The 26,086-nt window shown below is 44.9% G+C and overlaps 1 pseudogene; it reads right to left on the bottom strand.

Annotated features, from left to right (window-relative positions):
- Positions 1-22,758: 22,758 nt before the first annotated feature.
- Positions 22,759-24,730, bottom strand: LOC123429812 (annotated as a pseudogene).
- Positions 24,731-26,086: the final 1,356 nt, after the last annotated feature.

Below are 26,086 nucleotides of genomic sequence, written 5' to 3'. Positions count from 1 at the left end.
GTTAACAACTATTCGGGTACGAGAACTGGTTGGCGGAACCATCTCGTTAACCACAAACATTGTCGTAATATTTTGCTTTCAACCCCTTTTGTTGTAGGATAAAACTGGCTTTATGCAAAACTTAGCTCCACCGACCAAATATGCATGTAGAGATAGTTGATTATTATTTTACTCCTCTCTTTGATGACTTGCCGGCATATTCAATATGCTGACCTACACGGCTGCAACGTATCATGTTGCAGAGTACTTTTCCGACCAGGAGTGAGGCTACGATCTACGCTCAGCGACATGCCCTTGGAGTCTACCTGATGCTTCCGCTTAGTGTTCGTTAGATAATCTCATGAGATGGCCTTCAGCCACTTTATTGTACTCCTTTATTGTAATAAAGTACTCTTTATGAGATTTCGATTAATAAAGCTGTGTGATTACACTCTTGAATATATACATTATGTACTTGTGTGTACCAGCATGATCTTGGGATGGTACGGAAACACCAGAGGCATGACTCGTCTTGAGTCGGGTCGCTACAGAAATGGTATTCAGAGCACATGCTGACCTTAGGACGTAACCTCTAGGAATGGAAAAGCCTGAGGAAGAAAACTATTTTTCTCTTATGTCTATAAATCTTCTATTTCCTCTTCTGATCATTTCTGACTTCTCTCCGATTTTCCAATGTTTAGATGGCCACCTTCATCCTTGTTAAGTTCACGGAGTTTTGCCAGCTCGACACCACTATGCCGTTCGGAAAGGAGCTGGTGCAGATCACCAAGGACTTGAGGATTGCTTTGCCGACTATCACAGGGAAGCCAACTTCGTCTTACCCGGAGGATTCACGCTACAGGATCGAGGTGCACATTCCCGGAAGGACATTCCAGCCGCACACTGAGCCGATGGATTTCAAGTTCATTGCACCCAACTGGATTCTCGGAAGGGACATGGCGATCCAGTGTGCACTCGGACGTATCAAGGATGAATACAAAGGCTGCCCTATTTCTCCAGACCTATCCGCCGTATCCCGGAGAAACAAAGACGGAGATATCATCTCAAGCAAAACCAAGGATGCTCTCTTGTCTTATGCCCAGACCTTGGAGAAGCACAGCAGGACCCTGGAGTATCACGTGATCAAGGACGCCAGGAAGATCAAGCAACTGTCACTCCGCGAGCTTGAGCTTGAAGATGCAGCCCGGGAAGCCCACTATGAGCATGAGCTGGAAGTGAAGGACCTTCTGGAGCGGATCGAGAAGCTGAAGACTCGAGTTGCCTACCTGGAGGAGGAACTGGACATGGGCGAGAACCTTCATCCCGAAGGAGACGTAGCCCCCGTGATCAGCAACGAAGAGGACTATGAAGAAAGCTCCACCGAAGGACCCGACACCATGCTATTCTGAGGAGGACATTGACTAGACCACCAAATTTACTTTATCATTTTACGTTTTAGGCAGATGTTTAGGATTATCGAATTTTGTATCCCCGTGTGAACCTTGTGATGATATTGAATGAAATGTGTGGTGTGATACTTGTGTGTTGCATTCATATGGGTAGTGTAATTCCTCTTAGACCATTGTTCTATGCTAATCTCACCCGTCTACAAACATCAGATGCCTCTGAGACGCGCCCCCTGAGTCCAACTTTCCGCCGGAACTCACCCAGTTGATCCAGCAACAAAACACCCTGATGCAGCTGATCATCCAGAACCAGAACAACAACAACCATCGTCCACCCCAGGCTGACAATCTCACCCGCTTTCTGAGGTTGAACCCTCCAACTTTCTCCAGCAGCATTGAGCCCATTGTGGCAGATGATTGGCTCCGCAAGATGGAGCGTGAACTTATCACTGCTAGTTGTTCTGAAGCTGAGAAGGTGCGTTTTGTCGCGCATCAACTTGAAGGCCCTGCAGCTGCTTGGTGGGAGAACTACACCACCACTTATCCCATTGCTGGAGTCACTTGGGAGCAATTCAAGCAAGCCTTCCGCACCGCACATGTCTCAGCTGGTGCAATGAGTCTGAAGAAGCATGAGTTTCGCAACTTACGCCAGGGGAATCGCTCTGTGGCCCAGTACGTTGATGAATTCAGCATACTCGCCCGTTATGCACCTGGAGATGTGGCCGATGACGCGGCCAAGCAGGAAAAGTTCTTGGAAGGATTGAATGATGAGCTGAGCATTCAGTTGACGGTAGCCACCTTCAACAACTACCAGGAGCTGGTTGATAAGGCCCTCATCTTGGAGGGGAAACATCAGCAGATGGAGAACCGCAAGTGAAAGTATGGGGTTGGAAAGTTCAACTCCGGCACTCAGCAGAAGCCTCGCTACACCCCTTATTTAGGGAATACTGGGACTGGATCCGGTAAGTTTGGAGGACACGTGCAGCATAACCACCCAGTGCACAACCATGGAGGCCACAACCATGGAGGAAATGGGAATCACCGCAACAACAGCAACTTCAAGAATGGCGGTACGGGCACTCAGTAGCATTCGGCTCCAGCTCAGAAGGATCTGACTCACATCACTTGCTTCAAGTGTCAGAAGACGGGACACTATGCCACTGATTGTCCCCAGAACAAGCAGGGAAATAGAAACGGCAATGACAACTCTGCAGCAAAGAAGCCCAATCCTTTTCCTCGAGCTCAGGTGAACCACATTGATGTTGAAGAGGTCTATGATCACCCCGATACTGTGGTCGGTAAGTTTTTGCTAAATTCACGTCCTGTATTGGTACTTTTTGATTCTGGTGCAACGCATTCATTCATATCAAGGGTAGTTGTGGAAAAGTATAGTTTGCCAACTAGAACCCTCAGCCAGCCTATTAAGGTCAGTTCCCCAGGAGGCATGATGAAAGCTGGGATAGGATGCCATGCTTTGAGTCTCAACATCGGGAACCATAATTTTCCCACCGACCTCATCATATTAGAGTCCCAGGGATTGGATGTAATCCTAGGCATGGATTGGATGGCCAAGTATGAAGGGAATATCGATTGTGCCCTTAAGTCTATTTTGCTCACCACCCCCGAGCAGAAGCGGATTAAGTACGTGTCTCAGCGCCCGACACGGAGTAAGCGAGTAAACTCTCTCACGGGAGTAGTCCAGGCGGAAGTACCGATCGTACAGGAGTACCCAGATATATTTCTGGAGGAATTGCCGAGCATGCCACCCGATAGAGAGATTGAGTTCTTGATTGAACTATTACCCGGAACAGCCCCGATATCCAAGAGACCTTATCGGATGCCCGCAAATGACTTGATAGAAATCAAGAAGCAAATTAAGGAGTTATTGGACAAAGGGTATATTCGCCCAAGTTCTTCACCTTGGGGAGCCCCAATGCTCTTGGTTGAAAAGAAGGACAAGTCCTTGAGAATGGTCGTCGATTATCGTGCATTGAATGGTGTGACCATCAAGAACAAGTACCCCTTGCCGATGATCAATGATCTGTTTGATCAGTTAGTTGGAGCTCACGTATTCTCAAAGATCGATCTTCGATCCCGGTATCATCAGTTGAAAATTCGTGAACAGGATATACCCAAGACAGCCTTTACCACTCGGTATGGCTTGTATGAGTACACGGTCATGTCATTTGGACTGACTAATGCTCCGGCATATTTTATGAATCTGATGAACAAGGTATTTATGGAATACTTGGACAAGTTTGTCGTGGTGCTCATCGATGACATACTGATATTCTCCAAGAACGAAGAGGAACACAAGGAACATCTGCGTCTAGTTCTGGAGAAGCTTCGAGAGCATAAGCTATATGCAAAGTTTAGCAATGTGAGTTTTGGTTGAAGGAAGTCGGATTCCTCGGACACGTCATCTCAGGAGAAGGCATAGCAGTGGACCCTGCCAAGGTCGCAGCAGTCACCGAATGGGTAGCACCCACTTCAGTCAAGGAGATCCGCAGTTTCCTCGGACTTGCCGGATATTACCGGAGGTTCATTGAGAATTTCTCAGAGATTGCCAAGCCCATGACAGAGTTGTTAAAGAAGGAATCCAAGTATATTTGGACTGAGGAATGTGAAACCAGTTTTCAAGAGCTGAAGAAACGTCTTGTTACAGCCCTAGTGCTGATATTGCCGAACATTCGGAAGGATTTCCAGGTTTACTGTGACGCTTCTCGTCAAGGACTCAAAGGAGTGCTCATGCAAGAAGGCAAAGTTGTAGCCTATGCATCCAGAAAGCTCAGACCTCATGAGTTGAATTATGCCACACATGACTTGGAACTAGCAGCCGTAGTGCACGCTCTCAAGACCTGGAGACATTTCCTGATCGGAAATAGTTGTGATGTTTACACTGATCACAAGAGCCTGAAATATATCTTCACGCAGAAGGAGTTGAACCTCAGACAGAGGCGATGGCTAGAGTTGATCAATGATTATGACATGAGATTAGATTATTACCCAGGCAAGGAAAATGTTGTAGCCGATGCGTTGAGCCGCAAGAGTTATGTGAACACGCTCATAGCGGGAGGATTACCCCAGGAGTTAGTCGATGATCTTCGAGAGCTCAAATTGGAGATCGTTCCAAGAGGATTTGTTGCCACTCTGGAAATTCAGTCTACTTTTACGGAAAAGATCCGTGAAGCACAGAAAGCTGACAAGGAGATAGCTGAGATTAAGCAGAGAATGGAAGACGGGAAAGATAAAGGTTTTCGTGAGGATGAACATGGAACTTTATGGTTTGAGGATCGCATCTATGTGCCCAATGATCCCGAACTCAGGAAGTTGATACTTCAGGAGGCTCATGATTCCCCGTACTCGATACACCCCGGTAACACCAAGATGTATCTGGATCTGAAAGAAAGTTTCTGGTGGACAGGATTGAAGAAAGACATTGCCGAGTTTGTAGCAATATGCGATGTTTGTCAGCGAGTAAAAGCCGAGCATCAGAAACCAGCAGGTTTGCTCCAACCTCTGCCGATACCCGAATGGAAATGGGAAAAACTTGGAATGGACTTCATCACAGGATTACCTCGAACCCGTTCTGCCTATGATTCTATTTGGGTTGTGGTCGATCGTTTGACCAAGGTAGCTCACTTCATTCCGGTGAAGACTACTTACACGAGTGCCAAGCTGGTCAAGATATACATGATGAGGATCGTATGTCTGCACGGAGTACCGAAGAGCATTGTGTCCGATAGAGGGACTCAGTTCACATCAAAATTTTGGCACCAACTGCATGAAACCTTGGGAACGAGACTGGAGTTCAGTACAGCTTTTCACCCGCAGACAGATGGACAGACCGAGAGAGTCAATCAGATACTGGAGGACATGTTGAGAGCTTGCGCACTAGACTATGGGTCTAGTTGGGATGACAATTTACCGTATGCCGAGTTCTCATACAACAACAGCTACCAGACCAGTCTGAAGATGGCCCCTTTCGTAGCTCTATATGGAAGGAGGTGCAGAACACCGTTGATGTGGGATGGAGTTGGAGACCGACAAATTTTTGGTCCCGACCTCATCCGAGATTCTGAAGAGAAGGTCAAGCTTATTCGTGACCGACTCAAGATAGCCCAGTCCAGGTAGAAGAGTTATGCCGACAGCAAACGCAAGGAAGTAACGTACGAAGTGGGAGGCCGAGCATATCTTCGGGTGTCTCCACTTCGAGGAATCAAGAGATTCGGTGTGAAAGGAAAATTAGCACCACGTTTCATTGGCCCCTACAAAATTCTTGAGCGCCGAGGCGAAGTTGCATACAAACTGGAACTTCCGGAAGGATTGTCCGGAGTTCACGATGTCTTCCATGTTTCCCAGTTGAAGAAATGCCACGCTGAGATGGCCGATGTTCTGTTGAGAGATATAGTGCCCCTAGAGGCCATACAGCTTGACAGTAATCTGACGTATGAGGAGAAACCCGTCAGGATTCTCGAGACTGCCAACAGAGTCACCCGCAGCAAGATCATCAAGTTCTGCAAGGTGTTGTAGAGCCACCACACCGAGGAAGAAGCCACCTGGGAACGCGAAGAGGATCTTCGTCGAGACCACCCGCAACTATTTTCTAGCCAACCCGAATCTCGAGGGCGAGATTCATTTTAAGGTGGGTAGGTTTGTAATATCCCAATTTTCCTAAGTGGGAATGTTTTACACTATAGCTAAGCATCTATGCATAAGTGATTGAAATAAATTTAGCTCGTGAATTTCTTTCGTCTTTTCGATTTGCATTTTTATTTTTCCTCGCGCAAGAAATGCCCGGAGAAAACTCTCTTGCACGCAAGAGAGAGAGCGGAGGAATATGACACTCCAAAGAGCGGGCAATTTTTGAAATGTTGGAGCCAAGAAAACCCAAAGTTTTTTTGCAAAAATAATTGCAAAAAGAAATAAAGCAAATTGGGAATTTCTGAAAAAAACATTTTTTAAAAGTTTTTTTTGGCTTTAAAAAATGTTATTCGGGTAGAGATACGTTTTCTGATTTTTTTGATATATAATACCATATATGGATATTTTGATTTATTTCCTTTTATTTAGTTTTTATTTTCTGTCTCGGGAAAAACTTAGAATTAGGAAGGATTATTTTTTTTCCACCGTCGCCCTGGGCGCTAGATAGCCTCGGCCCGAGCCCCCTTTCCCTGGGATCTAAACCCCCTTGATGTCGGCCAACCGACCCTTCACTCCCCTCCCTCCTCTCACTGGCCGAAGGGCCCCACCCGAGCCTCTCTCTCCCCGTCGGTCACCACCTACCTCCCCCTCTCCTTCCTTGTTTCTTCTGCCGCCCGAGACCACCAGGGATTTCCTCCCAGTACTCCCTCTCCTTCCTTAACTCTCCCTCCCTCCTCTCACTACCCAAGGGCCCACCGCCCGAAGCCTTCTCCCTCCCCGCCACTTTCCTTCTCCTACCTTCCTCCCTTTCCTTCTCTGCATCAGAGACCGAGACCGAGCCGCAGCTCGCGATCTCCTTCCCCACCGCCTCCCTCTCCTTCCTTAGCCCGAGCCCCTCCCAGCCTATAAATGCTCCTCCTCCCTCGGCCACCCCGTTCCCAACTCTAGCCACCGCCGCCCCATCCCCTCGCCGCCCCAGCCCGCTGCCGCCGGTGCAAGCTACTGCACCACTTCGGCCGCCCTGGAGAGCCCGCCCCCGAGCCTCTTCGCTCCATCGCCGCCTCCCTCTCGGAGGAGGACCCCGCCGCCACCTCCCCCGCAGCCCCACCGCCCCCGGAGCTCCCCCCCTCCCTTGCCTGCGACGCCATCTTCCTCCCTCGCCGGTGCAAGCTACTGCCCAGTAGGTAGTTTTCTCCCTCCTCTTTCTGTTTTTCTTTTGATTACTTAGTAGCCCTTAGATCCCGTGCAACGATTTAGATTAGATCTAGTTAACCTTTCGGTTTATCTTAGAAAACCAGTGGGTTATTTTGTCACTTAAGTTTTAAGTAGCGAACCTTGCTAACCTTCGGCCGTTTGCCCGAAGCCATACATCAAACACCCTACACAGCCAATAGAAACTTGCCACGTATACCCTCTGTTAGCTACTAGTAGTTTTATGTTTTTTCTGCTTGTATTACAAAAACAGAAACTTTCAATTTTGGTTTGTCCACAACGTTTTATCCCTAAGTCCAATGACATTGATACTTTTTCCAGTAACTCACAAATTTCCTGTAGTTTTTAAAAACATATAATTTGTCTATGTTTGAAATTTTAATCATAAGTTAGAGCAGATTTAGTTTTAACCTTGTTTTGCCTATTCCAGGAGTTTGAAAAATGATTTTGAGTTGATTCCTTTTGCTACTGTTTTCTATTGATAAATTATTACTGTGGTAGAAGTTTCAGAATTTTTAAATTATTGTTACTGGTGTTTTCAACAGAAACAAGTTTCTGCCAGACCGGCGCGCGTTGAATTCTTTTGCGTAGGCTTTTGCAAATCATTGCATGTGATGTTATTTTTACTTGTGGCATGATTGAAGTTCTTATGGTGTGCTTTGTGTTTGTATCGGTAGATCATCCGGAGTGTGAAGCGTGTTACTTAGAGACGCTCGAGCAGGACAACTATCATCAAGGCAAGTCATCTTTGATCATGTTATTTTACCTATGTTTTCAATGCATAGTAGATCACCTTCTTTGCCCAATTGCATGCTGCCTAGGTACTTGGAAACTTTAGTGTAAGAGTAGTATCATGTGGTAGGAACACAACATCCCCGATACTTGGCCCCGGGACGGCAATTTCTTAACGCTATGCTTGAGTAGACGGGTTATCGGTTGAGTGTATACCACGAGTGATGCGAGGTTGATATAATAATCAAGACCGGACTAAGACAAGATTTTCAAGACCTCGGACGCAATGCAACTTTGGGTGAAGGACGGTTGATCGGCTCCCTGGAAAACCTAGTGGATGCCCGGGATGCTGGAGAGGCCATGTCATCCTGCGGAAAGCTTCACCCAGGCTCGAAGAGACGGACAGAGACTTCAAGACTCAAGGCTTACCTGCACAGCCACAAGTCATTATGGGCTCTGGCTTGGTTGGACAACGCGGCGACTCTGGACAGGCGGTGCTAGCAGATGTAGACGAACGGTAGGAATGGATGGGCACCGACAGGGATTCAGAGGGACCCGTTGAAAGACCATGTTTTGATCATCCGGTCTTCAAACACTCTGAAGTGCGTGGACAAACACGGAGGCGATCAAATCTTGTGGGGAACGTGTGCAAAACTCTGCAGAGTACTCAAACCTAATCGATTAGCCGTGTCCACGGTCATGGACAACTTGAGCCGAAGGCATTGAATTTCCCCTGAACTCTCGACACAACTTAATAATGACGTGGGTGTTAACAACTATTCGGGTACGAGAACTGGTTGGCAGAACCATCTCGTTAACCACAAACATTGTCGTAATATTTTGCTTTCAACCCCTTTTGTTGTAGGATAAAACTGGCTTTATGCAAAACTTAGCTCCACCGGCCAAATATGCATGTAGAGAAAGTTGATTATTATTTTACTCCTCTCTTTGATGACTTGCCGGCATATTCAATATGCTGACCTACACGGCTGCAACGTATCATGTTGCAGAGTACTTTCCCGACCAGGAGTGAGGCTACGATCTACGCTCATCGACATGCCCTTGGAGTCGGATGGACTCGTCTACCTGATGCTTCCGCTTAGTCTTCGTTAGATAATCTCATGAGATGGCCTTCAGCCACTTTATTGTACTCCTTTATTGTAATAAAGTACTCTTTATGAGATTTCGATTAATAAAGCTGTGTGATTGCACTCTTGAATATATACATTATGTACTGTGTGTGTACCAGCATGATCTTGGGATGGTACGGAAACACCAGAGGCTTGACTCGTCTTGAGTCGGGTCCCTACACTTCGTGATGTTGTCTCAAAAAAATGGAAAAGTACAAAAGGTGGAAAGGGTTTCTAAATTAGGAAGGAGTTCTAATAGGATTCCACCTCCCTTGTGGGAGGTGGATTCCTCCCTTGTTGGCTTAGCTGAACCTCTCCTTGGAGGAGGGGCCAAGGCAGCCTCCCCTCCTCTCCGTCCTATATATAGTAGATGTTTTAGAGTTGAGGGCTAACCCTAATTGCGACGTGCTCCCTCTACTTCATCTAGATCGGTTTCTCCTCTAGTCTACTTCAGCGGTGCTTAGGCAAAGCTCTGCTGAATTAGTTCACCACCACCACCACCACGTCGCCGTGCTCGAGAACTCTTTTACCTCTCCTCCCCTGTTACTGGATCAAGAAGGAGGTGATCGTCATCGAGCTATACGTGTGCTGAACGCGAAGGTGTCGTCCGTTCGGCCCTAGATCAGGATGGATCATGATGGGATCGCAGTATGGATCGTGATGAGACAACGGAACATGCTGCGATTTGTATCGCGTAGATGTTCCACTACATCAACTGCATTATATACGCTTCGGCTTAACAATCTACTTCCTCCATTCCAAAATATAAGACCTTGTAAGGATTTCATTAGAAGACTACATACGGGGCAAAATAAGTGAATCTATACTCGAAAATATGTCTATGTACATCCGTATGTAGTTTATATTACAGTCTCTAAAAGGTCTTATATTTAGGAACGGAGGGAGTACAAGGGTATGTAGATTCACTCTCCTCTCTCGTAGATGATCATCAACATGGATAGGTATTGCGTGTGCGTTGGAAATTTTTTGGTTCTCATGCAACGTTCCCCAACAGGGTGATCATCTTAATGGTATACCTTTAAAGCATGCATCTCGGAGCGGTTTGAGTCATCGCGGTGTAGATGTACATGGTCGTTGTGGACGTAGTGGAAGTAGTCGTTCCCGCGATGGTAGTTGAAGTAGTTGTACATGGGCCGACGAAGAACTTGACGAATCCGATGTCCTTTAGAGTCGTATTGGAAGTAGTTGTACCTGCACTCGTAGTCGTACACCAGAAGTAGTTGTCCAAGGCGGTTGTCTTGGTGGTTCCGAGGAACTCGGTGTAGCACTGACCAAAATAAAACAACACCAACAATCTCTCGGTTCAATAGCATATCCCTAGGCGACATGCTCCACTGGCCAAAAGGAACCATCTTCAACTAAAGGCAACCAAGTCCATGTGCTCGTGGCGTGCTAACTAAACCTCTTGCTGACTGAACCAATCAGAAAATAGAGGCTTGCTCTATTCTCGTAGATGGGAAAGCGGGGTTGCAGGTGAGGAACGGTAGTGTGGCAGCACGATGCGGGAGGACCGCGGGCAAAGGCTGCTAGGCATCGGTGGAATGAGGCGGGGCTTGCCGAATCCAACCGCTGGGGTCCCATTCCCTGCAGGATCGTAGCGGGAGCGTGCGAGGGAACTTGGGATGTAGGGGATTGGGGATGGCTCGATGCGGTGCAGAACGGGGCGAGCGTGAGGTGCGGGTTGAGGGAGCTTGGGCATGCGCGCTGGCGACCCACACGAGCGCTCGCGCTGGCCTTGGCTTGGTCAACGCACCAGAGGAGAAGGAGAGCGCAGCGGCGCACTCGACGCGCAGGCGAGGGGTTGGGGACGAGCGGGCTCGGGCGGATCCGACCGAGGGACTCGAGATCCAACTGTAGCTAGGCAGATCGGGAGCAGGGCGACGGTGACGTGGCTGCTAGAGCGGGGCGGATCTGGTCACGGCTCCGGCTATAGCGGGCTGGAGGCAAGGAGGGAAAGAAGGTTGGTAGTGGCGCTGGCTTCTACTGCTCTCGACTGCGGGATCTAGCACGAGCTGCGGGCGGCGGTGCGGGCTTGCAGGTAAAGGAGGTGCAGGGCGCGCTGGGGATTCGGCGCAGGGCATCGGGTGGCCGCGGGTCTACTACGCGCTGGCTGCGCGGGGCGAGGGCGATGGGATCGAGGGCTCCCTCGATCTGCAGCGGGCGCATGGATCTTGGACCGAGGAGGGGATTGAGTGGAGGCTGGCTGCGATTGGCCGAAAGGGGAAAACGAGGTGGGGTGGCGGCGCTGCGGTCTTAGGGTCGCTAGGGCTAGGTTTAGGTCTAGGGTTGGTCTATATATACCTTGTGGTTAGGTTTTAGGGGCATCTGGACCTTCCGATTTAGATCGGATGGTCGAGATAATTAGGTTACGGACTCCATTGGACAAACCGATGACGGTTTACGGTATAATAGGGTTGATCCGGACCAAACGGTTATGACTGTGTGTTTCGGGCACCGGGAGGTTTTCGAACTAGGTTGTGCACAGGTCGGTGCGCTGTGCAGAGGGGCTAGGCAGGGATGACAAAGAAAGAGGCAACCCGACGACAGAGTTAATGATGTCGCGTGTGCGTGCGAGTGTGGTCGGTCTCGAAACGATCAACGACGAAAACAGAGAGAACCGGCAACTACTAATGTATGCAAGTTTTGAAAACTGGCGGCAACGAAGATGCGGTGAAATGCAGATGATGCGAATGATGCGATGATGAATGCAACAACCAAACGACTCACACGACGAGAACGGAATAAAACAGGAATCTTCTGGAGCATCGGTCTCGGGCTGTCACAACCAGACCATATGATTTTGTAGGTATAACATTCTAAGACCATGCTATTTCGAAAGGAAGCAATTAGCTTATTAGTATGCTTGAAGTATTATTGTTTTTATGTCAATATAGACTTTTGTTTTGAGTCTTATGGATCTGAATATTCATGCCACAATAGAGAACGTTACATGGATAAATATGTTAGGTAGCATTCCACATCAAAAATTCTGTTTTTATCATTCACCTACTCGAGGACGAGGAGTAATTAAGCTTGGGGATGCTCATTTCACTCTAACGTATCTATAATTTTTTATTGTTCCATGCTACTATATTATCTGTTTTGGATGTTCTATATGCATTTATATGGTGTTTTATATTGTTTTTGGGACTAACCTATTAATCCAGAGCCTAGTGCCAGTTTTTGTTTTTCCACGTTTTTGAGTATTGCAGATAAGGAATATTAAAAGGAGTCCAAACGGAATAAAATATCCGGAAAGATTTTTCTTGGACCACAAGACACGCGACAGGCTTGGAGTAGTGGGCAAGGAAGTTTCCCAGAGGCCACAACCTTGCAGGGCGCGCATTGGGGGGTGGCCTCACCCCCTAGCCCGTGTGCCACCTGCAGGTCTCCTAACCTTAATTCTTGGCCTATAAATTCCCAAATATACTCGTATCACAAAAAAAGTGCCACGAAAATACTTTTACGCTGCCGGGAGCTTGTGTTCCGGAGAGATCCAATTTGGGAGACTTTTCTGGTAATCTATTGGAGAGGAAATTGATCATAGAGGGCATCTACATCAACTCCATTGCCCCTCCGATGATGTGTGAGTAGTTCACCATAGACCTACGGGTCCATAGCTAGTAGCAAGATGGCTTCTTCTCTCTTTGATCTTCAATAAAATGTTCTTGATGATCTTCAGGGAGATCTATGCGATGTAATGTTGGAAATACGCACTAGAGGCAATAATAAATTGGTTATAATTATATTTCCTTGTTCATGATAATTGTCGATTATTCATGCTATAATTGTGTGAATATATAGGTCACAATGTGTCCCTAGTGAGCCTCTAGTTGGCTAGCTCGTTGATCAACAGATAATCATGGTTTCCTGATCATGGACATTGGATGTCATTGATAACGGGATCACATCTTTGGGTAATGATGTGATGAACAAGACCCAATCCTAAGCATAGCACTATATCGTGTTGTTCGTCTGCAAAAAGGTTTTCCAATGTCAAATATCATTTCCTTAGAGTATGAGATTGTGCAACTCCTAGATACCGTAGGAGTGCTTTGGATGTATCAAACGTCACAACTTAAGTGGGTGATTATAAATGTGCAATACATGTATCTCCGAAAGTGTCTGTTGGGTTGTACGAATCGAGACTGGAATTTGTCACTCCGTGTGACGGAGAGGTATCTCTAGGTCCAATCGGTAATCCATTATCATATTGACCTCAGTGTGACTAAGGAGTTAGCCACGGGATGATGTGTTACGGAACGAGTAAAGAGACTTGCCGGTAACGAGATTGAACAAGGTATAGGGATACCGACGATCGAATCTCGGGAAAGTATCATACCGGTAGACAAAAGGAATTACATACGGGATTGATTGAATCCTCGACATCGTGGTTCATCCGATGAGATCATTGAACGTCTCCATCGTATCTACTTTTCCAAACTCTTTTGCCCTTGTTTTGGACTCTAATTTGCATGATTAGAATGGAACTAACCCATACTGACGATGTTTTCAGCAGAATTGCCATGGTGTTGTTTTTGCGTAGAAATAAAAGTTCTCGGAATGACCTGGAAATTTATGAGGATTTTTTGTGGAATATATAAAAAATATTGGCGCAAGAAGCACCTGGAGACATGGAGCCACGAGCTCACATGCCCAGGAGGCGCCCCCCTGGCCGCGCCTGGCACACTTGTGAGGCCCTCGTGGCTCCGCCGCCTCCAACTCCAGCTCTATCTAGTCTCTCCCGCCCAGAAAAAATTAAGTGAGAAGAGTTCATCGCGTTTTACAATAAGGAGCCTCCTCCACCACCTTTTCTTTGTCTAGAGGGCAGATCTAGAGTCCGTTATGGGCTCCGGAGAGGGCAGATCATCGTCGTCGTCATCACCAACCTTCCTTCATCGACAATTCCATGATGCTCTTCACCGTTCGTGAGTAATCTCATCGTAGACTTGCTGGACGGTGATGGGTTGGATGAGATCTATCATGTAATCAAGTTAGTTTTGATGGGGATTGATCCCTAGTATCCACTATGTTCTGAGATTGATGTTGCTACTACTTTCTTATACTTAATGCTTGTCACTAGGGCCCGAGTGTCATGATTTCAGATCTGAACCTATTATGTTTTCATCAATATATGTGTGTTCTTGGTCCTATCACTACAGGAATCAGCTTCTTTGCTGTCTGCCATCACAGACGGCAAAGACTAAATCCCGGACGGCAAAGAGAATACCATAAATGACAAAGAATCTCACGGTCGGCAAAATTTCTGCGTTAGCCTACGACGGCATAGGACCTTCTTTGCCGTCTGTCCCCCCAAAGCGGACGACAAAGCTCTTTGCCGTCAGCTTTCCATAGGAGCTGTCGGGAAAGTGCTCGAGACGGCAGCCGACAGGCGTTGCCTCCATTAGGGGTTAACGGAGGCTTTGTCGTCTGCCTCCCCCTTATTCTTTGCCCTCTGCCTCCCCCTTATTCTTTGTCGTCTGCTCCCCCTTATTCTTTCTCGTCTGCCTCCTCCTCCTCCCCCCTCCACTCTTTGTCGTCTGCCTCCTCCTCCCCCCTCCTCTGTGCCCTCTTCTTTGCCGTCTGCCCACCCTGGAGGCAGACGGCAAAGAGCCTATATAGACATCCCAGGATGCACAGCTGGGTGCCATGTGGCACCTTTGCCATCTGCCAGTTGATGGCACAGGTCTTTGGCATCAGCTGGCAGACGGCAAAGAGCCCATATAGTACCTGTTTTTTTGTTTTATATTATTTCACAGCACACACACACACACACACACACATATATATATATATATACATATATATATTTGATAGCACATTTATATAATTCACCACACATATATGATATATAGTTCACCACACATATACTTGCCAACACATATATATAATTCACCACACATATATGATATACATATAAATCAATGTACATCCCCATATATCGAAAGAACCAACATACAAAGTATTGCACTGTTTATCCATATACATATAGTTCGACATTCTTCATCAACTCAAATGAAAACTATATGATATACATATAATGTTCATCCATCGACATTGTTCAGCTGCATGAATGCCAGCTTCCATCCATGTAGTATATCCAATCTGCAAAAATGTGAATAAGAAAGTCAGAAGAAGAACAAAATATGATGTTTTTGAGCTAATTATGTCATTTTTAGCGGAAAACAAGCTAAGAATATAATATTCATGAGCTAACCAAGGTTCTTATGCCATTTTTAGCTTATTATGGCATTTTGGAGCTAAATGGTTTAATTATGTCATTGTTGGGGAAATTAAAGCAAGGATAATATGAAAGAGGAGAAGAAAGAGGAGGAGGAGGAGAAGAAGAAGAAATCAAGAAGAAGGAGGAGAAGGAGGAGGAGGAGGAGAAGGACTAGAAGGTCCTTGGACTTCTCCTCCTCCCCCTCCTCCTTCTCCTTGTTCTCTTCTTCTTCTTCTTCTTTCTTTCTTTTCATTTTTCCTATTTATTCTCCTCTTCTCCTCTTGTTGGAGCTAAATTACCTAATTATGTTTTTTTGGAGCTATATGGGCTAATGATCCCATTTTAGAGGAAAACAAGCTAAGAATATAATATTCATGAGCTAACCAAGGTTCTTATGCCATTTTGAGCTTATTATGGCATTTTGGAGCTAAATGGGCTAATTATGTCATTGTTGGGGAAATTAAAGCAAGGATAATATGAAAGAGGAGAAGAAAGAGGAGGAGGAGGAGAAGAAGAAGAAATCAAGAAGAAGGAGGAGAAGGAGGAGCAGGAGGAGGAGGAGAAGGACTAGAAGGTCTTGGCCTTCTCCTCCTCCTCCTCCTCTTTCTCCTTCTTCTCTTCTTCTTCTTCTTCTTCTTCTTTCTTTTCATTTTGCCTATTTATTCTCCTCTTCTCCTCTTGTTGGATCTAAATTACCTAATTATATCTTTTTGGAGCTAAATGGGTTAATTATCCCATGTTAGAGGAAAACAAGATAAGTATATAATATTCATGAGCTAACAAAAGTTCTTATGCCATTTTGAGCTTATTATGGCATTTTGGAGCTAAATGGCATAATTATGTCATTGTTGGGGAAATTAAAGCAAGGATAATATGAAAGAGGAGAAGAAAGAGGAGGGGGAGGATAATAAGAAGAAATCAAGAAGGAGGAGAAGGAGGAGGACTAGAAGGTCCTTAGCCTTCTCCTCCTCCTCCTCCTCCGCCGCCGCCTTCTCCTTCATCTCTTCTTCTTCTTCTTCTTTCTTTTCATTTTTCCTATTTCTTCTCCTCTTCTTGGAGCTAAATTAGCTAACTATGTATTTTTGAAGCTAAATGGGCTAATTATCTCATTTTAGAGGAAAACAAGCTAAGTATATAATATTCATGAGCTAACCAAGGTTCGTATGCCATTTTGAGGTTATTATGGCATTTTGGAGCTAAATGGGCTAATTATGTCTTTTTGGGGAAACTAAAGCAAGGATAATGTGAACTAGGAGATGAAAGAGGAGGAGGAGGAGAAGAATAAGAAATCAAGAAGAAGGAGGAGAAGGAGGAAAAGGAGGAGGAGGAGAAGGACTAGAAGGTCCTTGGCCTTCTCCTCCTTCTCCTCATCCTCCTCCTTCTTCTTCTCTTCTTCTTCTTCTTCTTTCTTTTCATTTTTCCTATTTCTTCTCATCTTCTCCTCTTCTCCTCTTCTTGGAGCTAAATTAGCTAACTATGTCTTTTTGGAGCTAAATGGGCTAATTATCTCATTTTAGAGGAAAACAAGCTATGTATATAATATTAATGAGCTAACCAAGGTTCTTATGCCATTTTGAGGTTATTATGGCATTTTGGAGCTAAATGGGCTAATTATGTCTTTTTGGAGCTAAATGGGCTAACTATGTCATTGTTGGGGAAATTAAGATTCCTCCATCTCATCTTCCGAATCCCGAGCATCATCAATGTCTTGCACCATGTCTTCGATCCCGGTACCATGCTCGTTCGTGCGACGACGTACCACCTCAGCTCTTGTGCGTTGTATAGACTCACCATGAAATGTCCACACCGTATAATTAGGCTTAAAACCCCTCTCTGTAGGTGATTAATCATTACACCCTCTGTCATCTTTTTATAGTTGTCGCATCTAGGACAGGGGCAATAGTTTCTTTCCTGGCCATTTGTGAATGCGGCTTTCACAAATTCCCTTGTTTTTACAAACCATTCTTTCGTCATCTCTTTCTGACTAGGGTGACCGGTATACATCCACCCACGATCACTCATCTTGCGTAGCTACTAAAGACAGAAGAAATATATTTATATATAATTTAGCATTTATATTCATCGGTTAATCAGGTTCGCCATTTTTATTACGTCCAGGCAACCTACACACTAATAGGTAAAGATAGGTCCTAATCCCACCCGAGTTTGTGTAGATTGGGTTCGTTTTCCCATGCTCTGCTCTGGATCCAATGCAAAATTTCGGCAGCACCTCCCTGCTGTTCTCCTGATACACGTCTCCGCAATAAACAGAGAGGATGTGCATCCGGAGAACAATAGGGAGGCACTGAAGAAATTCCGCATCGGATCCAGAGCACAACATACGGGAAAAAAAACCCAATCTACAGATACTCGGGCTGTCCATGGATAATGTTGGACAATTCGAAAGGATGGCGGTTATAAATATGCAAAGACATGCATATTTATAGATGTCGCCCTTTAGAACGGGAGACAGATACTGGTCACACATACTGATAAATTAATTGAATTACCTAAATCTAGAAAGTTTCATTCGGAAACCGAGCCACAGTAAATGAAGGGGCTAGGAGGAGCTGAAATTTGTACTGACCCACGAATGCAGGGGCGGAGCTCGTACAACGCACGGGCAGGTCTTCGCACACCAGACCTCACAGCGACGAGACAACTATCACATGTAAAATCACCCGATCAACACAAATATTCTAATTATGTCTAATTATGTCATTCTTTAGGAAAACAAGCTAAGAATATAATATTCATGAGCTAACCAAGGATTTTATCTTATTATGTCATTTTGGAGGATAATTAGCTAAACAAGCTAAAAAATAAGAAGGAGGAGAGAAGAAGGAGAAGAAGAAGAAGGAGAAGGGCTCCTTCTCCTCCTCCTCCTTCTCCTTCTTCTTCTCTTCTTCTTCTTTTCATTTTTCCTCTTTCTTCTCCTCCTCTTCTTCTTCTTCTCCTCCTCCTCCTCCTCCTCCTCCTCTTCTCCTCTTCTTCTTCCTCTTCCTCTTATTTCTATTTCTATTTTTTTATCCTCTTCTTCTACTTCTTCTTCTTTTTTCTCTTCTTCTCGTTCTTATTTTTTTATTATTCTATTCTTCTCTTCTTCTTCTCTTCTTCTTTACTTCTTCTTCTTCTTATTTTTTTTTCTTCTCTTCTTCTTCTTCTTCTTCTCCTTCTTATTTTTTTCTTCTCCTCTTCTTCTTCTTCTTCTTCTTCCTTCTTTTCATTTTTCCTCTTTCTTCTCCTCTTCTCCTCCTCTTCTTCTTCTCGTCCTCCTCCTCATCCTCTTCTCCTCTTCTCCTCCTCCACCTAACTAACCAAGTTAACTAACTAACCTAACTAACTAGCCTAACTAACCTAATAAACTAAAAAACTAACCTAAATAATTTAACATAAATAAAAATAAGGAAAAACAAAATAAAAATGGGGGGACTCACCGACGGGGGCGTGGGGGCAGCGAGGAGGACGGGTGCGACGGGGCAGTGGGGCGTCGCCGGGGGCAGTGCGGCGGCGGGGGCAGTGGTGGCAGCGGGTGGCAGTGGTGGCGGCGGTGGGGTGATGTGCGGCGGCTGGGGGCAGTGGTGGCGGCGGTGGGAGGCAGTGGTGGCGGCGATGGGGGACAGTGCGGCGGCGGGGGGCAGTGGTGGCGGCGGTGGGGGGCAGTGGTGGCGGCGGTGGGGGGCAGTGCAGCGGCAGGGGGCAGTGGTGGCGGCGGTTGGCGTCGGGGTGAGAGAGAGAGAGAGAGAGAGGCCAGTGTGGGGGTGGGACGACCGTTACTAGACGTTAGGGCTTTGTCGTCTGCTGGCGGACCGCAAAGAGTCTAGACTCTTTGTCGTTTGCCTCTGGCCTCTTTGCAGTCCGCTAGCAGACGACAAAGAAGGGACTCCAGTTTGACCTACCGTCCCCGCAGTCAGGTGGGCCCCCCTACAGCTTTGCCGTCTGCTGTGCGGCCCTTTGCCGTCTGTGGCTGACGGCAAAGAAGTGGTTGATGGCACAGACCTTCTATGCCATCAGCCAATTCTTTGTCGTCTGCTTTGTGGCAGCTGACGGGAAAGACACTCTTTGCCATCAGCTAGCAGACGGCAAAGATTTGGCACATGGCAAAAAACTGATTTCCAGTAGTGTATTTTGCAAGTTGTAGTCACCTACTATGTGTTATGACCCGGCAACCCCGGAGTGACAATAGCCGGAACCACTCCCGGAGATGACCATAGTATGAGGAGTTCATGTATTCGCTAAGTGCTAATGCTTTGTTCCGGTTCTCTATTAAAAGGAGACCTTAATATCCCTTAGTTTCCATTAGGACCCCGCTGCCACGGGAGGGATGGACAATAGATGTCATGCAAGTTATTTTCCATAAGCACGTATGACTATATACGGAATACATGCCTACATTACATTGACGAACTGGAGCTAGTTACAAATCACCCCATGTTATAACTGGTACATGATGAATGTCATCCGACATAATTATCCATCACCGATCCAATGCCTACGAGTCTTTTCCTACTGGTCCTTGGTATGTTACTTTACCGCTACTGCTGTTACTGCTGCTACTGTTACCGCTACTGTTGTCACTACTGCTACTGTTACCGTTGCTACCGTTGCTATCACGCTACTTTGCTACTGAAACTTTGCTGCAGATACTAAGTCTTTCAGGTGTGGTCGAATTGACAACTCAACTGCTAATACTCGAGAATATTGTTTTGCTTCCCCTTGTGTCGAATCAACAAATTTGGGTTTGAATACTCTACCCTCGAAAACTGTTGTGATCCCCTATACTTGTGGGTTATCAAGACCATTTTCTGGCGCCGTTGCCGGGGAGGCCTAGTTCTATTCTCTGAGTCACTTGGGATTTACGTCTGTTGATAACTATGAGGAATCCAAGAGATCCAAAAACTAAAGTCTTGCCCTCAACTGCGAGGACAGGTAAGGAACTGCCATCTAGCTCTGACACATGATTCACCTTCAGTTATGAGTAAGTTTGCGACACCACCACCTCCTAGAAATTCTGATATGTCGCCTGTGCTTGATGATGCTACTTCTGCTATCCATGGTGCTTATGATGATGCTTTGATTGATACTGCTTTGCCACTAGGTGCATTTCTTGATGCACAAATTGCTAGAGTTGCTGCTGAATGTGATGATACTTCTGAAACTGCTCAAATTATTGAAGTAGAACCTGTTGTTTTACCTGTTAGAACTAGCTCTCCTAGATATGAACTGCCTGATATACCTGAGGCTTATGTTATGGAGGGAGAAGTAGCTGAAGACTTTCTTGCTTGTAAGGATAGCTATGATCTTGAGAATCTATTGCGCAAGTGGAAAGAAAAATCTCTGAATGCTAGAATGAAATACGATCCGAAGTTTGCTACTTCACCCATCTTTGTGAGTGATAAGGATTATGAATTCTCTTTCGATCCTGAGTTAATCACTTTGGTCGAATCTGATCCTTTTCATGGTTATGAGTCTGAAACGGTTGTAGCACATCTCACTAAATTGAATGATATAGCCACCCTATTCACGAGTGAGGAAAAAATTCGCCATTAATAGATCTTTAAGTTGTTTCCTTTCTCGCTAAAGGGTGATAATAAGAATTGGTTTACTTCTCTTGCTCCTGGTTGTGTGCGTAGTCCCCAGGATATGATCTACTACTTCTCTGAGAAATATTTTCCTGCCCATAAGAAACAAGCTGCCTTGCAGGATATATATAACTTTGTGCAAGATGAAGAAGAGAGTCTCTCACAAGCTTGGGGGAGGCTTGTCCAGGTACCAAATGCTTTGCCTGATCACGCTCTTGAGAAAAATGAAATACTTGATATCTTTTATAATGGACTAACCGATGCTTCTAGGGACCACCTAGATCGTTGTGTTGGTTGTGTTTTCAGGAAAGAACTATGGAACAAGCTGAAATTCTATTGAATAATATCTTGAGCAATGATAATGCTTGGACTATTCCCGAACCACATCCGAAGCCAACTCCGAAGAAAAGAGGTATTCTATTCCTCAGTCCTAAAGATATGCAAGAAGCCAAGAAATCTATGCAAAAGAAAGGTATTAAATCTGAAGATGTTAAGAATCTACCAACTATCGAAGAATGCAAAAGAAAGGTATTAAATCTGAAGATGTTAAGAATCTACCAACTATCGAAGAAATACATGGTCTTGACAACCCGACACAGGTAGTAGAGGTAAATACTCTTCATAGATTCAATGAGAGTGATATTCCTTTTGATAAACCTGCTAGCTTATGCTTAGATGAATTTGATAACTTTGTTGCCAAACAACAAAGTTTCAATGATTATGTTAGCAGACAATTGGAACAGAATGCTCGTATGCTTAGCCATTTAAGTGCTTGTGTGGATAGAAATGTCAATGAGCTTAAGCTTTTGAGTAAACATGCCTCTATGGTCACTACTCACGTAGAACAAGTACTTAAGGCTCAAAATGACTTGCTCAATGAGTTGAATGACAATTCTGTTAGAGTCATCACTAGAGGTGGTAGAATGACTCAGGAACCTTCGTATCCCGAGGGCCATCCTAAGAGAATTGAACAAGATTCTCAAGGAGTTAGCACTGAGGCACCTAGTCATCCTAGTAATTGGAAGAAAAAGAAAGATGATAGGAACTTGCATGCTAGCAAACCTGCTGCTGTTACACCTGAGAATCCAAATGATATCTCTGTTTCTGATGCTGAAACACAATCTCATGATGAACATGAGCCTAATGATAATATCGATAATGGTGTTCATGATGATGCTCAACCTAGTAATGATATATGTGGAGATTGAACCTAGTGTTGATCTTGATAACCCACAACCTAAGAACAAGAGATACGATAAGAACGACTTTATTGCTAGGAAGCATCACTACTAGGAAAAGGCCTGCTAGTGGCGCACCTGTTTTGGCTACTAATGGCACACTATAGGTGCGCCAATAGCATCACGCCACTAGAATTTTTTACTAATGGCACACCACAGGTGCGCCATTAGTATCTGGTATACTAATAGCGCACCAGGCAGTGCGCCATTAGTATAGCCCATGGTGCTCCATTAGTATGCCTCCCAGGGCATATATACTAATGGCACACCAGGCAGTGCGCCATTAGTATAGCCCATGGTGCTCCATTAGTATGCCTCCCAGGGCATATATACTAATGGCACACCAGGCAGTGCGCCATTAGTATAGCCCATGGTGCTCCATTAGTATCTGGTATTCTGGCATATATATGTTTTGTTTCAAAACCACAAATTCAACAACACATAACATATATATCAAATATATAATACATAATATGTGCCCAATAGTTTTAGTGATCCACAACACATAACATATATGCAAAGTTGCATAACAAATTTCATGATCCATATATCAAAATTCCATAGCATCCGTACATCCAAAATTCCATAGCATCCGTATATACATATAGTTCCGTAGCATCCATACATACATAGCTCCATAGCAAATATAATACACAACGATACTTTGCGAGCATTACTAAGTAATATTTGGCACTAAAACAAATGCCTTCATGTCCATATCGTAGTCCAAAGAGCATCCGCATGGCAACCTACAAGATGAAATCATCAACATGTCAAATTTAACACTCTAAATCATGAAGATCTTCAAGAATGGTCTCTAATTATAAATTTGATCTTCAAATGGTTCAAATGATCTCTACTTACAAAACTAAAAATTCAAAATAGGACATAAGAACACCAAAACAACTTTTGCAAAAATATGCCTGGAGCAAAAACATCAGAAATACTCTACAGATTTCAAAAGAATGATTTAGTGAAGTTCCTACATTTCAAACAGGGTCTAGTCTAAAAAGTAAAATTAGGACTATCACATTGGAGGCACTGGCGAAGCGACGTTGAGAGGAGTGTGGTGAATTGACCACACAGGTTTTTCACAAATGCTTTGTACGCAAATACAAAACATGTAAATTTTCTATATAAATTTACTATAATACATGTTTTTGACATCACAGATTTGACATGACATTATATGCTAATAGCTTAATAAGACATTATATGATAATAGTCTATACATGTCATGTTGGCCAATGATAATCACAACAACAAGCTCTACGTTGGTTTTGAGAGTAAATGATTTTCACATAAGGAGGGAATAATCCTGCTCCATATTACACGAGGTTTCTGTACACTGATAAAAAAAAATTGTCAAGTAAAAAGAATCAGATAGATTCAAAAATTAATTTGCATAAGTCCAGCAAACGCAGGACATCAGCATTCCTGATCCATTAAATACATATGCACCTGCCCTCATGGGCCAGACTTGTATTCCACAGGGTCAAAAGGTGCTATCTTAGGATCAGAAATATAAAATACAGTAATAAAATAAAATACAAAGCGACTCATACAATACAAATGTGTAAAAGAAGAAGCAACAATCACCTGGTGTATCCGGGTAATTTTGTGCGAGAACTCTCAGCTTATACCCAGTGTCCTTCTCTAGGTCTTCTATCTCTTGATGTATACGATTTTCCTAGGAACAAATCAAAATAGTCAGCAACCATACGTCTAACATAACATGTGTTATCCAATTATCCACCAAAAAATAGAAGGTAGGGAGACTAAGACTACCCTCTAAAGATAAGAACTATATTTGTAGTCGCACCCTTATGGAATGGAAGTCAATATGACATGTTAAAAAGAAAATTAGGCACAACGAAACTATCAGGCAAGGCAAGGATGGAAAACACCATCTCATCCTTGCACTGTTGTGTTGGTTTCAGCGCCGCTCTGTTTCTCGCGGATGCCAAATTTGCAAAGTGGCTGTGAATCATGAGGCAGACAGACAGATAGCTCATCGTGCAAGATTTGAGGTGTGAATTTACCTGGCCTGAGGAGAGAAAACCGGCAACGTCGATGATGGTGGTGAACTCCTTGGGGAGCAACTTGGGTTTGTTGACCCCGACCTTGGCATTGGCCAGACTGAGAACTGCAAAGCACGTACCCATCAAGGGGAAGTTCCCACTAGAAAATGCTACACTCACACTGAGGAAGCTGAATATGAATGAAGGATAAGATGGATGGCTTACATTAGGAGAAGGACAGGGTGAGCACGAGCGCGCCGGAGACGACAGCCTTCCAGGATGATGTCATGACGATTAAATACATGTCATGACGATGGCCAGGACGATACCACCCAGCACCAACCTTTGATGGTTCTGGAACATACCTTCTCTTTCCTAATAAGACTAATATTTAATGAGAAAAGTGAGATTCGTGCAACTGAATTTATGATCGGGAAGGTGTGGAGATCACTTATAGAGAGTGGGTAAGCACCGCAAAGATGGCACTGATGAGCTGGGCACCACTGTATCCCTTCTCTATGATCAGCGTGGCTCCGTACCATACCCCTAGATAGTATCCACATATCAAAATCATCATGACGGAGCCCATGCCGATGGTTGCGACGCACTGTAAGAGCTCTTAAGCTATTGTGAGTGGGTCTTCTCGTTCGACTCAAAAACAGTGGTGTCATAAAAAAAATGAATATCGAATATGGTAAATAGATGGAGGTACCTCGTGACATCGATGTGCCTCACAACGATTCTTCAATCTTTTATCAACATAGTAGAAAGTATTGGACCGAAATCAAATTGGTCACTGAAACAGAAACGTAGTGATCAGAGATCATTGGACATGAAAAATGCAGATTTGGCTTTACTTCTTGAGCGCTCACAAAGAAACTATGTGCACCTAGAGAGCGGAATGGATAGGGCGATCGGTGGCTGGTAGTAGGTGATACGTCTCAAACGTATCTATAATTTTTGATGGTTTCACGTTGTTATCTTGTCTTCCTCGGTTGTTTTATGTACCTTTTATATCTTTTTTGGGACTAACTTATTAATTCAATGCCAAGTGCCAGTTCCTGTTTTTTCCGTGTTTTTAACTCTTTTCAGATCTGATTTTGGAACGGAGTCCAAACGGAAGAAAAACCCCGGAATGATTTTTTCCCAAACGGAAGAAGATCAGGGGGCCTTTGGGCCAGGCTAGGTGGGCTCCAGGGAGCCCACAAGCCCCCACTCCGCCAAAAGGGGGAGGCGGCGGTGGGCAGGCTTGTGGCCTCCCTGGCCGCCCCCTGAGCTAGATCTTTGGCCTATAAATTCCCAAATATTCCGCAAAACATGACGGGACCCTCGAAAATAATTTTCCGCCGCCGCAAGCTTTCGTTTCCGCGAGATCTCATCTGGAGACCCCTCCCGGCGCAATGCCGGAGGGGACTTTGGAGTTGGAAGGCTTCTTCATCATCATGACCGCCCCTCCAATGACTCGTGAGTAGTTCACTTCAGACCTACATGTTTGTAGTTAGTAGCTAGATGGCTTGCTCTCTCTCTTAGATCTTCAATACAAAGTTCTCCATAATCTTCATGGAGATCTATCCGATGTAATCTTCTTTGGCGGTGTGTTTGTCGAGATCCGATGAATTGTGGATTTGTGATCACATTATCTATGATATATATTTGAGTCTTTGCTGATTTATTATATGCATGATTTGATATCCTTGTAAGTCTCTCCGAGTCTTGGGTCTTGTTCGGCCAACTAGATCTATGATACTTGCAATGGGAGAAGTGTTTGGTTTTGGGTTCTGCCATGTGGTGACCTTTCCCAGTGACAGTAGGGGCCGCAAGGCACACATCAAGTAGTTGCCATCAAGGGTAAAAAGATAGCGTTTTTATCATTCGTTTGAGATTATCCCTCTACATCA

The sequence above is a fragment of the Hordeum vulgare genome, chromosome 2H (assembly GCF_904849725.1).
Source record: "Hordeum vulgare subsp. vulgare chromosome 2H, MorexV3_pseudomolecules_assembly, whole genome shotgun sequence".
Lineage (NCBI taxonomy): Eukaryota > Viridiplantae > Streptophyta > Magnoliopsida > Poales > Poaceae > Hordeum > Hordeum vulgare.
Note: the sequence above shows the minus strand (reverse complement) of the source record. Positions and strands in the feature narration are given on the sequence as shown.